Raw genomic sequence first — 12,507 nt, 5'->3', positions numbered from 1 at the left:
TTATTTATTTATTTATTTAATTATTTATTTATTTATTGGGTCACACCCGGCTTCGCTCAGGGGTTACTCCTGGCTCCAGGCTCAGAAATCGCTCCTGGCAGGCTTGAGGGACCATATGGGATGCAGGCATTCAAACCAATTCTAGATTTCCCCAGCTGTTTTGGGGGTGACTAGGGGTGGAGGGTAAGTGGCATATCCCTTCTCAAGGCCACTGCCTCTCATCTTCCCCACTTCACATAAGTCACCTGGGAACTTCCACTAGCATCAGGCCACACCCCATGCAGTGGTTGAACTGGGTTCTCTGGCTGGCTGAGCTTCTCTTGCAGTTTGCCTCCCCCGCCTCACCTGATCACACACTTCACTACCTGTTCTGCACAGCCCCAATGGGCCAGCAATGTAGTTGCCACCTTCAAAATTCTGCTTGCCATTTCACAGGCCTTCCAGTCTTTTCCAACAGAATCTTTCTTCACCAGCCTTTTGACTTTTGCCCCTTTTATTTTATTTTCCTCTGTTTGCCACTTAATAAAGGGGTGCATGAGTTGGCTCCAAAACAGAAGGAACCTGAGGTTCAGAGTCCTCAGGGTTAAGGAGACGGCCCAGTGCTTGTGCAGGGGCAGGGCCTAAATCCTACTTGCGCAGATACAGGTCCAGGCACGACCCACAAACTTCATGAATACTGCAACTGCCAGGGTTTGTCAGGAATAAGGGCCTCAGGAAGCCCCAGCCTGTAAGATGCTGTAATTATTAGGCACTTTAAGGTCTCAAAAGGAAGGAGATGAACTAAAAGCTGTGTGCCCCCAGCCCCCTATGGCTTTCTGTCATGATAGATCCAGTGCTTAGATGGCTCAGGTGATGTGCTGCTGTCTCTTCCCAGAGGAAAACAGAGCCTGTTGTGGAGAATTTCCTTGCTACCATCCTCCCAGCTCCATGTTTTATATATCACTTCTGGGCTCCTGTGTGTCATAACCCAGTATGTGTGTGTATGTTTGTGTGTGTTGTGTGTGTATATATTTGTGTTTGAGGGTATGTATATCTATATATATGTGTGCATGTGTCTGTCTGGGCAGTGAGAACAGGCATCAGCAGTCCAGCATGAGTGGGAAGGTTCAAAGCCTTGCTACTGGGGCTGGGCAGAACTAAGAGTCTCTTTTCTCTTGAATGTGTGGTTTACCCCTGCCCTCTCTGCTTGTTTACTAAGTCCACAACTCTCAAGGCGCTCATTCTAGTCCTGCTGTGATGGGGCCTAGGGATCTAGGAATGAGTTTCCACCTTCAGATGGAGGTTTGGAAGGGGTTTGGAAGGGGAGGCAGAAAGAGGTCCAGACAGATTCTTTGTGTGTGTGTGTGTGTGTGTGTGTGTGTGTGTGTGTGTGTGTGTGTGTGTGTGCTGATTCTGCTCTAGGTACCCATCTGGGTCCTCTACCAGTGCACATCTCAACACAGACATGAGAATCCTGTGTATTTGGTTGTAGCAGCCTTTTGTGCTGAAGAAGAACTGCCTGTGCTCAGGGTTATACACACTGCCCCAGGGGGGCAGACTTACCTCCATTGCTCCATCCTGGCCAGCCTGCCTGTTGGAATTGGTTATGACCCCTAAGCTACTTCCAGGGCACTGGACTGCCATCTAGAGCTTGGCTGGTGAACCATTCACTATGAACCTGCTTTCCAGGTGTCTGTGCCTCACCCCCATAATGGTCATCTGTGAGTCCCAGGGGATTCACAAGCCTTACTCTTTCCTGCCTTCCTTTAATCTCATTGGCCTGTTAAAACTCTCCTCATGCCCACTGCTGCCTGGGCCACCAGCCTCCTTCTATGATGGAGGAAGCTAATTAACTGTGAGGGTTCTGGCTTAATCAGCTTGGTGCGGGGAAGGCGGGCATAAAGGAGACAGGGTGTGGGGACTTGAATTATGTGCTCCCAGCGCTTCATCACCCTCAGTTACCGTCCCGTCTTTATTCATTCTGACAAATTAAATTAGCACTGTCTTTCCAATCCTGTTTCCTAAGTGGAATGAAATGACAGCAACAGAGAGAGAACTGGTCATCCAGGAGACTCTGAGCACATTTAGGCCCCTTTGCCTTCAGAGTCCCCTGGTCTGGAAGTCCCAGGAACCAGGTCTCCAGGAGCTGGAAGTCTGAGGCCTTAGGGGAGTCAGGCATTTTCTTAAACAAGGCATGGGTGGGATGGCATTCTTGTAGCCAAAAGAGTGTTCATGCCTCAGCTGTCCCATCTGTAAAAGGGGCCTATCAGCATTGACATGAGAGGGTCTGTTCTGGATTCTGAGTGGTGGCTGGTGTCAGCCTTGACCAAGAACCCTGGAAATCTATGCTGGCACTTGCAGGGATCCAGAGAGAAGACAAGGCCAGTCATTGAAGGGTTATTTTTAGATTTTGGCATAGGATGACTTCTGGGTTGCTGCCAGTCCTAGGATCAGAGGACATTTCTCTCCAGTGTTGGTCACTTGTACCTTGCACTTTTACCTGTGATTCTGTTAAACATACAAATAATGGGTTAGACTTGGCTTTGACAGTCTCCTGGGAGCCAGAGGGCAGATAAAGGTGGTCTGTAAGCAGAGTTTGACACTTGCTGCTTTAACCCCAATGTTCCTCTTTGGTGCTGTCAATCTCCAGCCCCCCTTTTCTTTAATGCTTCCTACTTCCTTGGCAGGTGGCTTCCCTAGTCTGCTGACTCCTTGGTCATTTCTGGGCTATAGAAAAGTCCTTGCAGGATGTTCTGGAGGGGACCATGAAGGCACCTGAGAGGGCCAGGTTGGGTTCACAACAGCCTAATCCCTGAGTGGATCCCTGGAGGAAATCAGATCTGGATAGATGCTGCTAAACCAAGGAACATGCATGAATGAACAACCTCCTGCCTTTTGGGATTTGTGTTACTGCCCCATTCTGACCAATACAGATACTTTGGAGAAGCCAATAAAACCCATGGATATTCTCCTTAGGAAAATGTGCTGTTTTGTAGATCCCCCTTCTTGCACACAACTTCTCATTTTATTCAGTGACCAAAAGCAATGGGGCCACTGTGTATAGACAGAAAAAGTTGTCTTGTTTCTTGAGCTCTTCATTTCTTTGTCTCTTCCTTCTTGGAAAGAGTTCTTGTGATTTCCTTCTCCTTCATATGGGATTGTGTGTTTTCTTGGCCTTTTAGAACTTCATGGCAGGACTCAGCCTGATAAGTCAGGAGCTTTTTGCAGAACTTATCTGCTTTCAGCTTGTGGGTATGTTCCATGAAAATTCTCTTATTTTTGAATACGTCTCCCTTCATTTTTAGATACAAGTTGTGATAATGTGGTGGTCAATTTTCATAGATTCCCTATATCTTTTAAGCAGTGCAGAATCTTTATCCTTCTCATTCAGGTTTTCTTCTTCTGCCTTTGGGCATTGGCAGTAACTTTGTGCTTAGCTCTGCCCACATACTGTCCCTTGCATGTGCCCAAAGTGTTTTTTGTTTGTTTGTTTGTTTTTGTTTTTGTTTTATTTTGCATTGAACCTGGAGAATGGATAATCATACGCTTCTGGATTATCAGCCCATTTTTGATCAGCTTCTGGATCTTGCATTGATAATTTTATTGGTTTTGTTGGAGTCCTTCTGTACCATCTTCCTGCTATAGCTTAGGATGCTGGATCTGAGTTTCTCCCAAAGCCTGAGGATAGTTATGGCTATGGCTACCATTGTAGTAAAACTGTAGTGAAGTCATTCCTAGCTCTGGAGAAGAAACAGGAGAGATCATAGCTTTTTTTTTGGTTTGTTTGTTTTTGTTTTTGGGTCACACCCAGCGGCGCTCAGGGTTACTCCTTGCTCTGAGCTTAGGAATTACTCCTGGCATGGTAAAGGGAACCATATGGGATATCAGTGTTCAAACCTGGATCAGTTACATAGAAGGAAAGCACCCTACCTTCTGTACTACAGCTCCAGCCTCAAGGGTACTATAGCTTTTAAAAATCTATAGCACCATGGTCCTTGTTCCACAAAGGAGACATTGTGGCTTCGTGGGCTCAAGTTCCCTACTATCACTTAGAAAGTGAGAGGTGCTGATATCCTGACTCTGCTTCTGCTGTGGGGCAGGGGTTGCATCTAGAGGTACCTGGTAAGTGCCCTGATCAGTGTTAAGTGCCATGATAAGAGGGTGGGGCCATGTCCACCTGAAGCCCCTGGGCTTAGAAGTTAGCAGGGAGAAGCAAACACATGTGAGCTGGGATGGAGGTGCAGGAGAGGAGATGGGGCACTGAACACCAAGGTTACCATTCCCACCACTATCCCTCTCTTTTCTCTCTAACAGTTCCCCTCCCCATCCATTTTGCTGTTTCTATGTCTCTGTGTGCATCTGGGCCCCCCTCTCTGAGCCTCTGTCTACTTCTGAATTGCACAGCCTCTCCCCATGCTGTGTTCTCTTCATCTCTTTGTAGATGCGTGTGCTTTTGTAGCGTCCAATCTGTTTAGGTAATTTTCTGTTCTTATCTCTTGCTGAGGCTTTCTTGTTTTTCCTTCCCTGTGCCAACTCCTTTTCCCTATCTCTTTTCTCTGTCTATTTCCTCATTTCCACGCCAGACAGTCCTTCACCTCACCTTTTGTGCGTTTCTCTTTTCTTGTGAGTATGTGTGTTTGTGTATGCATGACTGGTGTCTGTGTATTCAAAGGCTATCTCAACATCGCTGTCTCTGCTTCTCAACGAGTCAGTGAATTTTTCTCTCGTGCTCTCTCCCATCCCACATTGGCTGCAGATTCTATCTCAGAGATCTGAAATATTTCAACCTGAGCGGCCCAAGATCCAAGAAGTAATAAATCATTTTTCTGGCCAGCAGGTCTTTGGTGAAAGCGTAGGTCACAAATACAAGAAAGGCCTGGAGTCACCGATCCAAAAAGTAGCAGGACAAACAGAACCTCAATATTGTCCCGTTTCTTTTATTATGAGTGCTTTGGGCAAATCACTCACCCACTTCACCAGGTTTCTTTATTAGTAAAGTGATCCTATTTCTAAGATGAGATAAGCAAATTTCAGTAAAACTAAAAGTGCAGTACACAGTGTAGGGGTGGAATAAATAGTCAAGACTTCTTACCAGCCAAGCCCAGAAGGAAAGCTCGGTGGCCTAGAGGACTGCCTTGCAAACTTAAGACTAGAAGTCTGATCCCAGAGCTATCACATGGGTCAAGCACCATCCTGGTAGCTCTGCTTTCTCTGACACTGGGTACAGCAAGTGATTCCAGCTGCAGTGCAGCCATGGTGTGTGAGTACCACAAAGGCAGGAGTGACCCCCTATGAGCAGCACAGCTAAAAGCCTGTTCATAGCCAGGAACTGAAATCCCTGATTGAGCACTGTGGCAAATCCTTGTGAGCATGCCAGCCTTCCCCTGGGCTGATCACACAAGTACTCTGTCTCTCTTCTACCTAGAGTACACAGGTCTGTATCTGGCTGCCGAGGGGAACAAACAGTGTGGAGTTACTTCAGAGAGACACCCAAGAAGGGCTGAGTGTGTGTCTTCACTTCTCATGTGGGTGCAGGTGGTGCCCCTTTATCCTTCCACTGTCCCCTACCTCGCAGGAATGTGAGTTATGCCAGGCATCCTCTGTCCTGCAGTGGCTTGTACAGCTCAGCAGATTAGCCGCACATGGGCCTGGTGTCCTGGGCAGATCTGTCCTAGAAAGGACTGTGGGCAGGTCTGGTAGCAGGGCTAGTTCTGTGGGGCTTCTGTGTGGGCCTGGGAACATGTGTCCCCATGTTTTTCTTTCCCTGGATTTCCATGTCCCTGTGTTCCTGTGTTCTGGGTTCCCATGTCCCCATGTTTTCTGTGTTCCTGTGCTTCTGTTCCCCTGTCCTTAGGCTCCTGTGTCCTTGGGTTCCTGTTTCCTGGGTTCCCATGTGCCAATGGTTTTATGACTCTGGGGCTCCTATGTCTTTGGGGTTCCTGTTACCTCAACTCTAGGTAAGGCAAGTCTCAGACCTGGGCTTTCAAAACATGGGGGAGTAATGGTGGCATATCAAGACATAAGGGTAGCTTCTAGGGTCCTGTGCAGTCTGGCCTCATCCGCAACCTCTCTCTTGAATCTCTATCCCTAAGGTGGCCCTGTCCTGCTTCTTTACTTGGAACTCTTTTTTTTTTTTTTTTTTTTTTACTTGGAACTCTTAACTTCACTCTCACCTGGGAGATCTCTTCTCTGGGTTCCATGACTATCAGGCACCCCTTCATAGCCCTTCACAACACAAAGAACCAGAAGTTTGGCAGGTAGCCACAGCCACATCTCCGAGTTGCCTAGTACCTGGGAATAGAGGAGACTGACTTGGAAGGAACTGGCTCCTTCCTGCAGGCACACAGGCTGTAATGGGCCATTGGCCTGGATCCCCACTAAAGGTTAGTGGGATACTATAGGGTGAGGGGTTTGACTTGTGCCCCTGATATCATGACCAAGACAGAGTGACCCAGGGCTGTCCTCTGTCACATATGGTCAGAGTGGAGTGCTGCCCTCTGGACTGGCATCTCTGTAATTCTTCCCTCCCATTGTTCTCCAACTCCATGAGACCTTTCAAGGCCATGCTTAGAGCTGGCATTCTGTTTTTAGTACCTCATAGACTCCCTTATCCTGCTGGGACCCTCACCCCAGTAAAAGAAGCCTCAAACTCTTTCTAAGACAGACATATAAAACTCAGCCTTGAGATTGTGGATGAAGCAATGGAGGCTCCTGAAGGCTCTGACAAAGTGCCTCTCTCTGATCTGGGGAACACGAACCCCTGCTTGCTGATACCTATCATGCTTCTCATTATAGGACCAGTGTGGTTCTAAGACTATCCCCATTTATGCAAGGGGCATGAGGAAACAATGGAATAGCGGGGTGTGGAATGAATTGAAGACAGGGTAGAAAGGAGATTCTGTAGGAGGAAGGCCCAGGCAAAGATCCTCATTCACAAATAATTATTCTGCTTTCTTGTCCTGTCTCATGGTCTCTGTCATCATACACACATGTCACATGCATGTCACATCACAGCACCATACACAAGTCACACATATCATACATTTGCATGTACTTGCACATATAGACACACATGTGGCATACACATAGACAACCCAGGCACACCACGGACCAGGCCTCTGGCTGGTCTCCAGCTTTGTACCCCACCTTGGCCTCATTCTAGGCATGAAGCAAGAACCTGTGTGTGGGGAGCATAGCAGAACAGTGGGGAGGCCCTGCTGGAACCTGGAGGGATGTTTAGTTTTCAAAGCTGAGGTATGTGGCAAGTTTAACTTCAAAATGCTTTCTTGTACCTTTTTTTTTTTTTTTTTTTTCTTTACTCTGCTCCTTTTTTTTTTTTTTTTGAAGGCCCCATGGGGGAACACTTGGCTCCCACAGGCCTGACTCCTTCTAGGGCCTACAACTTAGACTGAGGCTTCATTCTTGAGCCCCACTTCCCCTGAGGCTCTGGAATAAAGTTTGAATATCTTAAAGCAGGCAGGGAGGGCTCTGAGATCTGGGTGGATGGGAAGAAGTCTATCACTCCTGTGGTCACTTGGAGTGTGGGAGTGACCACTCTGAGGTGCCTGACCCTCTTAAGGATGCCTGAGGGGCAGCCTTCTTTCTAGCCTCTGCCTTCCCTGGGCCTAGTCTGCTCCTGGAGAACAAGCCTGAGAACTTTCTCTTCCTGGAGAGCTCTGCTGCCCTTTGCTGAGAGCAAGACATCCCCTCACTAGCTCTTGAAGCCTCTTCTGGTACTCATGAACCCTTCTAAGAGCTGGGGCCAGCCCCTACTCTCTGCTTGTGGCCTCAGTGCTGGGGGTCTTGGCTCTTCTCCTGAGAGCAGGACTGGGGGCTGTTAGTGTGAGGGATAAGGAGTTTTGGGGAGTTTCTGGGGACAATAAAGGGGAGTGGCTGGTGGGGTGCCCATTCTCTGTTTACCACATCTTCCTCTGAACTTCTGTCCAGTGGAGCCAATTTATGAAAAAACCCACCTGAGATTTGTTATGAGGACTCAAGAATCGATATATTTAATCTAGTTCTGGCCAGTCATTAGCGGCTGTGACAGCGGAAAAGCTGCTGGAGTTCTTTGTGTCTCAGTTTAAAGTGGGGAGAGTTGTCTCTCTGGTAGCCTGGCAGTGAGCAGTAAACAAGTCAGTGAAGCTCTGAGAGCCACATGCTGGGGCTGGGAAGTGACCAGAGCTGAAGCAAGAGTCTTGCATGTTCAAGACCTGGGTTCGAGAGTGGCACCAGGTAAAAAAGGAGCAATCCTTACTAAATTCTAAAACAAGGAAAATTTATAAAACAATGCCATTTTCCTTCACTTTTTCTTTTACTTTTTGTGGCACTGGGGGTAGGACCAAACTCTGGAGACTTACACATGAAAGGCATGTCCCACTGACGCACATCCCCAATCATGAGATCAAATGAGATGGGTATGCTCATAGTGTGTAGACTTGTCCCAAATTATGGCTCCATTTTTCTTTGTATTTTTTGTTGTTTCTTTTTTTTTTTTTTTTTTTTTTTGTTTTTGGGCCACACCCGGTGACGCTCAGGGGTTACTCCTGGCTATGCGCTCAGAAGTTGCTCCTGGCTTCTTGGGGGACCATATGGGACGCCGGGGGATCGAACCGCGGTCCGTCCTAGGCTAGCGCAGGCAAGTCAGGCACCTTACCTTTAGCGCCACCGCCCGGCCCCTCTTTGTATTTTTTATGGTAACAAAGTCCATATACATATTGTCCACTTCATACCACTCTACATGTTAAGTATTGAACTGATTCAATTAATACAGGCTTAATATGCAACCACTGCCAACATCCATCTCCAGAGCTCTTTTCTTTCTTTTCTATTTTTATGTTTTGCTTTTTGGGTCACACCCAGTGATGCTCAAGGGTCACTCCTGACTAAGTGCTCAGAAATCGCTCCCGGCTTGGCGGACCATTTGGGACACCGGGGGATTGAACTGTGGTCTGTCCTAGATTAGTGCATGCAAGGCAGACGCTCTACCACTTGCATCACTGCTGTGGCCCCTCCAGAGCTCTTCTATTTTGTCAAATCAACTCTATCCCCATTAAATATCTCTTCCCATCCCTTACCCAGGAAGCCTGCTCACTTTTTTAAAAAAAATATTTTTGGCCACACCTGACTCCTGGCTCTGTACGCTGGGATCACTCCTAGTAGTGCTTGAGATACCATATCGGATGCCAGGGATTGAACCTGACTTGACCATGTGCAAGGCAAGCACCCTACCAACTGTTCTATTGTTCTGTTCTCCTCACTTCCTGTCTGTAAGATTTTGGCTCCTGTAAGTCCCTCACAGATGTGGAGCATATAATGTTTGTCTTTCAGGGATAGGTTTGCTGGCTTGTGTGTTTCTAGCACACTGTGCCCTCATATGTCATAAAATCTCCCTTATTTGGAAAGAGTAAGTGCCCTCTGGTGAAACTGGCATTCCTGTTCAAGTGAGGCTGTCCCTCAGCTGCTAGTGTGTCTACCTGGCTGTGGACATGTGGCTATGAATGCAAGGCATACATTTTCAGACCTGTATGTGACTGATGAGCCCAGCTCCAGGAGGGAAAGAGTTGGGGTTTTCAGCATTTTTGTTGTTGTTGTTTTTTGAGGTCACAACCGGCAGTGTTCAGGGGTTACTCCTGGCTCTGCACTCAGAAATCGCTCCTGGAAGGCACATGGGACTATATGGGATGCCAGGATTTGAATCAATGTCTCCTGGATCGGCTACGTGCAAGGCAAATGCCTTACTGCTATGCTATCTCTCCGGCCTGAGTTTTCAGTAATTTTTTTAAAACATTTTAAAGTTTAGGGCTAGGAGTGAGTAAGGACCTTGCTCTTTGGATGAAAAAAATTCAGTACTTGAGTTATTTCTGGCATAAGTGTGAGGCTGCTGCCACTCAAGACTGGAGGCATTAGGGAGAGAAAGGAGGATAAATAGGAGGAGCTGCAGAGAAGCCTTGTAGATTTGGGGGCATGTCTTAACCAGTCTCTCATACCTTCCTGCACTTTAGTGGACCTGGGAACAAGGACTTCGGTGTCCACTTGCCCTTCCTCCGACCCTCAGGTGTTCTTGATACTGCTGTCTTCAGATAGTGTCCTGGGAAGGCCCACCCAAGAACAGAGGAGGGAACAGGGGGTGCCTTATCCCACACTTTCAGTGCCCACCAACATGAGCCACCCCACAGTGCTGGTCTGGTGGCCACCAGGAATACATATGTCATGCTCAAAGATCCCTGGGAGGGAAGAGGGATCCTGCTGTGCCTGCACAAGACCTTTGAGCTCTCCTGGGTCCTTCTTTTGGGATCTGTGAATGGGTCCTCTTTTAGCCTGAGAGGTGAGTGCTGCATGGGAGGTAAATATGCTTGTGCTTTTTGGGATGTGTGGGGAGGAAGCCCAATGCTTTTACCACAACATGCCCCATGTCAGTCAAGGGACTTTCCAAAAGCTATCGCATTCACTTAACGGAGAATCTCACACAGTCTGAGGGTCCTCAGAGAATTCCAATGATTTTGAGAGTTTGTGCTGACAATAGTGAAGCAAGAGAAAATACATTTCTTTTATAATAAAACACAATCTCTGAAGCCTCAGGAGAGGAAACCCATGTTCAAGGTCACCCACACATCTGTGTTCTCCTGAGTCAGAGAAGGACAAAAGTGGGTACCCATTGGAGTTTGGTTCTCTTGGAATTCTCTGCCAGGTACCAGGGTAGGTCACTGCTGAGTGACTGTGAGGAGGCCCAGAGTGGCTCATTAGCCTCTAGGGGCACAGTGTACAGGTGGTAGTTAAGGGATTTCCATCCAGAGTTGTCACAGGCCTACAAGCCAGAATCCTGGAACCCTTCTTTCATTTCTCATCTTGTCCAGTACTCAGAGATGAAGCTGCTTTTATGGCCACTCTAGTGTCTGGCCTACACACTGCTCTCTTGTCCACCAACTTTCTAATTGTTTTCTGGCCTGTTGTTGTTCTTGGAGTGGGGGGGGGGATTCTGCTGAAGGAGTGGGGCTCTGGCTCCTCCAGGCTCCCACTGCCTTTCCTTCAACTGCTAAGCTCAGTGATGCCGCAAGGGGCACAAAGGGCCCAGCACTATTTATTTTCTGCTAAAAATGACAGCCTGGGGGACCTGCTGGGAGAAGGAAGCAGATTTACTAGGCGATGATTAACAGCAAGCCACAGGTTAGAGAAACATTGGACAAGAAGAGAGAGAGGAGGAGAAGGTGTAGGGGAGAGAAGACAGTAGTTGATAAGACTGAGCCCAGGCCTCCCAGGATAACCTAGCTGGGATTCCAGGAACAAGGACTGTTCAGTCCTAGTCTCTTCCCAGAGAAGGTGGAAAGGGACTTGGAGGTCATCTGGTTCCTACTGCTGTGTGGTTACAGGCATCTCTTTTCCCTTCCTCTCTCTGGTCCATGATTCTCCCTCTTGTCCATGATTAAAGGCAGAGACAGGCCCAGGAGATGAACCAGGTCTTAGGTACAAGCTGGGCTTGGACTTGTGATGCAGGCTCTTGTGTCCTGTCACTTACTTAGCTGGAGATTTTTCCTTATGGGAATTGGGGTAACGACAGTGTGAAGACAAGGACAGTGAGAGCAAACCCAAGGGATTCCTGGCATTTGGCCCTCTTAGAAAAAATAACAACTAGTTCCAGTCTTTTTGCAAAGCAAAAAAAAACCACTAGGAATAGAGCTTCGTTAGGACCCAGCAATTCCACTCCTGGGAATATTCTCCAAGGGGCCCCCAAAAATACAATGTAGAAAAAATATCTGCACTCCTATGTTTATTGAAGCATTATGCACAATACCTAAAATTTGGGAACAACCCAGGTGTTCAAGAATAGAGGTATGCATAAAGTAGCTGTGGTATACAGAGACTAGCACACATCACAAAGAACAAGAGCAATCAGTGCTTACCCTGGATGTGGGGAGAAAGAAACTCTCATTCAATGCTGGTGGGAATGCAGACTGATCCAGCCTTTCTGGAAAATAATATGACTATTTCTCAAAAAATTGAAAATTGATTCAGCAATACCACTCCTAGGGATATATTCTAGGGCCACAAAGACACAATACAAAAAATGCCCTCTGCATGGCCATGTTCATTGCAACTCTATTTACAATAGCCAGAATCTGGAAACAATTAAGATGGTTGACAACAGATGAGTGGCTAAAGAAGGTGTGGTACATATACACAGTGGAATATTATGCAGCTTTTAGGAAAAACGAAGTCATAACATTTTCCTATACATAGATGGACATAGAAACTATTATGCTGAGTGGAATGAGTCAGAGGAAGAAAGATCGACACAGAGATAGACACAATAATCTCACTCATCTGTGGGATTATTTAAAAAAATAGAAGACATTATTGTAATAAAACCCAGGGACTATAGAGATGAGGGCTTGAAGGACTGGCCCATGATATGAAGCTTACCACGAAGATTGGTGAGTTCAGTTAGAGAAAAAATAACACTAACAACTATAATGACAATGATAGTGAGTGAGAGAAATAGAATGCCTGTCTCGAAGACAGGCAGGTGGTGGG

The 12,507-nt window shown here is 47.1% G+C and overlaps 1 protein-coding gene and 1 pseudogene across 1 annotated transcript in view; both read right to left on the bottom strand.

Annotated features, from left to right (window-relative positions):
- LOC126011003 (zinc finger protein 106-like) overlaps window positions 1–12,507 on the bottom strand; it is a 356,336-nt gene that overhangs the window by 92,486 nt on the left and 251,343 nt on the right.
- LOC126011736 (60S ribosomal protein L19-like) lies at window positions 3,075–3,686 on the bottom strand (annotated as a pseudogene).

This window comes from Suncus etruscus, chromosome 6 (genome assembly GCF_024139225.1).
Source record: "Suncus etruscus isolate mSunEtr1 chromosome 6, mSunEtr1.pri.cur, whole genome shotgun sequence".
NCBI classification, from domain to species: Eukaryota; Metazoa; Chordata; class Mammalia; order Eulipotyphla; family Soricidae; genus Suncus; species Suncus etruscus.
This window is presented reverse-complemented; position numbering and strand designations above follow the sequence as displayed.